This window comes from Hyperolius riggenbachi, chromosome 3 (assembly GCF_040937935.1).
Source record: "Hyperolius riggenbachi isolate aHypRig1 chromosome 3, aHypRig1.pri, whole genome shotgun sequence".
Lineage (NCBI taxonomy): Eukaryota > Metazoa > Chordata > Amphibia > Anura > Hyperoliidae > Hyperolius > Hyperolius riggenbachi.
In genome coordinates, this window is record NC_090648.1 from 19780398 (window position 1) to 19785411 (window position 5014).

A 5014-nucleotide genomic window follows, 5' to 3' on the forward strand; every position below is an offset into this window, starting at 1 on the left:
CGACCACCTTCCTGTCCAGAAGCCGTTGGCGTCCATGAGCTGGATGGGGGGTTTCAGCACTTCGCAGAAGCGCTTCAGGTAGGTGGCAATGTCCGCTGCCGGCACATGTGGGTTCCTCATCGTGACGGTGACTTTCCTTTCCTCCCTCTGGATGGGGGAGTTGCACAGGAATTTGGCAAATACTGAATCCGGTCCCGCCGCCGAGACCATCTCCCAGTATCGCCTGCATACCTGCAGGGAAACAAAGGTGACAAAGAAAATACCTGAGACGAAGTTCTGGATAGAGAGGGTTTCTGCCTTTGCGAACCCCTGCTCCAGGACCATCTTTTTCCCGAACACCTCCGGGGTCATGTCCGGCACTCTCCCCTCTACTTCCTTCAGCTGGAGGACCACCGTGGTCTTCATCCACGGCTCCAGGGCAGGTGGTCCTTGGCGGGCCTGCCTGGGCCGGGGGTGGGACCCCGGGGCCACATCCGCTGGGGCGGCAGAGGGTGAGGCGGCCACTCCCTGAGGTGCCGAGGAGGGTCCTGGTCTCGAGGTCGCAGCGGCGTCCTTCCTCCCTTGTCCCGACTTCTGTCTGGGGCTCTTCTTCCTCTTCTTCTGTCCGGCGGTCCTGTAGTTTCCTCCCGGAAGGAACTTCATGGCGCCGGTTCTCTCTGGCGAGGATCCGATTCTTCCCCAGGCGATTCCGAGCTGCGAAGTTCTCCTGCTTGTCTGAAGCTTGCAGAGTCTCTGAAGTTCCTCGGTGAGTTCCTAGAGATCCTCAGCTTGCTTGCAACTTGCAGGATGATCCTCTGGTCTCGGAGTTCGGCGTCTGGGATGTCCTCGGCGGTCTCTCGCTGGAGTTCGTTCCGCCTGGGGTTGTCCTTAAAAGGACAAGCTCTTCCCACAGGGGACACTGGCCCAAGCTGCAGTACTGATAAGAACAGATACTACACTTGATCTTAGCCAAAAGGCCGAGAAGCGGCCCACTCTGTATGTAACCTAAACCCATCTGATTAAATGTGTTTATGTGTTTATGTTCATCAAATAAGTTGATTTTCCTTCAAATATACAGACTAACCAGCAAGCTCATGGTGACCCAGAACTCATTGGAGTGTGTAAGGGACTACAATGGTCCTAAAAGCCCCCTTACTAAGATGTTAAGAAAAACAAAAATTTGCTTTCCTAAAACAGAAAGAATTTGCGATAATTCAGGTTGGAGTGAGCTCGAGATGTCTCCCAGGCACCACTGCTGAATATATGCAAATTAACCATTGTACCCTTAGAAGCTAAACACACCTCCAGAACCGCTGGAATGCAATGATGTGTCAGCTTGTTTAAATTGTACAGAGCCATAATAATCCAACATGCATACAGACTGTTTCGGATTGTTTGATCCTCATCAGTTCAAATATGTATCAGATCAATCTATGCTTATATTTCTATGATTGAAAGGAACAGTTTGTACAGACAGTGACAGGATGCTTAGCTTACAGTTTGTTGGAACGAGACAATCACAAGATTATGAGAAGACAGCAAACAGATATTACTCAGCCGAAGAATGCTTATACCAGCAGATTTCACTAACCAATGGACAATCTAACATTAATCTAGCATGTTAAAGGGAACCAGAGACGTTGGGGGAAAGCTGGTATACATACCTGGGGCCTCCTCCAGCCCCATACGCACGGATCGCTCCCACGCCCCCTGTGATGCGGACAATTGGCCACGTCTGCGGGAACTAAGTGACGGGAGCCGGTACCGCCGATACAGGAAGCAGAGGATGGCGGCGTGGGAGCGATCCAGGCATATGGGGCTGGAAGAAGCCCCAGGTATGTATAAAAGCTTGTTCTTTTTTTATCACCGTTCCTCTCTGGTTCCCTTTAAGCAATTATTCTTTTTATATGTGCTGCTATGTATATCTTTAATACAACCCATTTTATACGTCATATTAACATGTGATTACATTACGCCATAAGCTTAATAAAAACCTCTCCCCAAGCTCTCTGGGGCAGAGAATTATGCCAGTGATGTTTGGTGTGAGACTCTCAATTATGCATGCATAATCTGTTTTGATTCTAGGTGAGACCCAAGGCCCACATCCTTGAGATATTTCTCTCGTTATCACTATCACTATTTTAACATGATTGCGATACAAGGCATATATATATATATAGATGTCTCTAAGGTGACATCTGTGCAGTTCCTTGGCACGACTCTCACCAACAACCTGAAGTGGGGGCAGAACACCACCAAAATTCAGAAGAAATCTCAGCAGAGGTTGTTCTTTTTGCACCAACTGAAGAGATTCAGCATGCCCAGGGAGCTGCTGACCAGCTTCTATACTGCCACCATAGAATCCATCCTCTGCTCCTCAATCATTGTCTGGTACACGGGCGCAACGGCCAGCGATAAACACAAACTGCAGAGAGTCATAACTGATGCAGAGAGTATCATCGGATCTCCTCTTCCACCTCTTGATCTCCTCCACTCCGCTAGGATGGTGAAGAGGGCAACTGTGATCTCCCGTGACCCCTCCCACCCAGACAGTCGCTACTTCAACCTCCTCCCATTGGGCCGCCGCTAGCCCGCTACAGGACTATGCCATGCAAAACCACCAGACGGAAGAACACCTTCTTCCCCCAAGCGGTTCGGTTGCTGAACTCCAACCTCCCTCTGTCAGGCCCGCCTTCGGGCATGCCCTAGCGAGGCCTTTTCAGCCAGTTCTCGCCGCTGCCCACCCTGGTTCTCACTGCCCAGGGCAGGATGGGGGTAGTGTTGGAAGAAACACCTAGATGTTCGGGTTCGCGAACGTTCGCTGAACATCGCCGCGATGTTCGGGTGTTTGCGCCGAACTCCGAACATAATGGAAGTCAATGGGGACCCGAACTTTCGTGCTTTGTAAAGCTTCCTTACATGCTACATACCCCACATTTGCAGGGTATGTGCACCTTGGGAGTGGGTACAAGAGGAAAAAAATATTTGAAAAAGAGCTTATAGTTTTTGAGAAAATTGATTGTAAAGTTTCAAAGGAAAAACTGTATTTTAAATGTGGAAAATGTCATGTTTCTTTGCACAGGTAACATGCTTTTTGTCGCCATGCAGTCATAAATGTAATACAGAGAAGAGGTTCCAGGAAAAGGGAGCGGTAACGCTAACCCAGCACCAGCAGCAGCACACGTGATGGAACAGGAGGAGGCGCAGATAGAGAAGGCCACGCTTTTTGAGACGCAACCCAGGCCTTGCATGAGGACAAATAGCGTGCGGATATAGCAATGCTTTTTGCCGCCATGCAGTCATAAATGTAATACAGATGAGAGGTTCAATAAACAGGGACCGGCAACACTAACCCAGCAGCAGCAGCAGCAGCACACGTGATGGAACAGGAGGAGGCGCAGGAGGAGAAGGCCACGCTTTTTGAGACGCAACCAAGGCCTTGCATGAGGACAAAAAGCGTGCGGATATAGCAATGCTTTTTGCCGCCATGCAGTCATAAATGTAATAAAGATGAGAGGTTCAATAAACAGGGACCGGCAACGCTAACCCATCACAGATGGTCATTGTTCATGTTACTTGGTTGGGGTCCAGGAGTGTTGCATAGTTGTTTCCAATCCAGGATTGATTCATTTTAATTTGAGTCAGACGGCCTGCATTTTCTGTGGAGAGGCAGATACGCCGATCTGTGACGATGCCTCCGGCAGCACTGAAACAGCGTTCCGACATAACGCTGGCTGCCGGGCAAGCCAGCACCTCTATTGCGTACATTGCCAGTTCGTGCCAGGTGTCTAGCTTCGATACCCAATAGTTGAAGGGTGCAGATGGATTGTTCAACACAGCTACGCCATCTGACATGTAGTCCTTGACCATCTTCTCCAGGTGATCGGTGTTGGAGGTGGATCTGCATGCTTGCTGTTCTGTGGGCTGCTGCTGCATGGGTGTCAGAAAATGTTCCCACTCCAAGGACACTGCCGATACCATTCCCTTTTGGGCACTAGCTGCGGCTTGTGTTGTTTGCTGCCCTCCTGGTTGGCTGGGAATAGCTCCTGCGAATACCCCATTGTGTCCTGAGGTAATTCATCGGACTGGTTATCTGGCAGTTGTGTGCGTGGTGTCACTGCCGGTTGTGTCAGCTTTGTGCCCACTGGCTCCTTGTAACTGGCTGAGGACTCGGACCTCGTGCGTGATGTGCTGGTGCTGCTTAACCCACTGCTGGACGCTTGAGAGGTCATCCAAGTAATTATCTGGTCCTGTTCTTTTGGATTTGTGAGGGTTGTTGTCCTGGACAACATGGGCGGTATTGAGTGGGTTTTCTTGGGTGCTCACCTGTGGCCTGCACGTGAACCGTCAGGGGAAACACCTCTTCCCTTGCCCCTCCCTCTTTCACCGGATTTCTTCCTCATTTCACTTATCCTTAAAGTACACGCTGACTGGCAGCAGTACAGTGGCAGTACAGAAATGCTATACAGTGGTGGGTGAGTGGTGTACCACTATTCCCAGCAGCGACACAGAGCACAATGCTATACAGTGGTGGGTGAGTGGTGTACCACTATTCCCAGCAGCGACACAGAGCACAATGCTATACAGTGGCGGGTGAGCGGTGTACTACTGTTCCCAGCAGACACAGAGTGGCAGTAAACACAATAATGCTATATAGTGCTGGGTGAGCGGTGTACACAGAGTGGCAGTAAACACAATGCTATATAGTGTGGCTGAGCGAGCGGTGTACTACTGTTCCCAGCAGACACAGAGTGGCAGTAAACACAATGCTATATAGTGTGGCTGAGCGAGCGGTGTACTACTGTTCCCAGCAGACACAGAGTGGCAGTAAACACAATAATGCTATATAGTGCTGGGTGAGCGGTGTACACAGAGTGGCAGTAAACACAATGCTATATAGTGTGGCTGAGCGAGCGGTGTACTACTGTTCCCAGCAGACACAGAGTGGCAGTAAACACAATGCTATATAGTGTGGCTGAGCGAGCGGTGTACTACTGTTCCCAGCAGACACAGAGTGGCAGTAAACACAATGCTA

General features: G+C 50.1%; 1 pseudogene; it reads right to left on the bottom strand.

Annotated features, from left to right (window-relative positions):
• Positions 1-840: 840 nt before the first annotated feature.
• Positions 841-968, bottom strand: LOC137564611 (U2 spliceosomal RNA; annotated as a pseudogene).
• Positions 969-5014: the final 4046 nt, after the last annotated feature.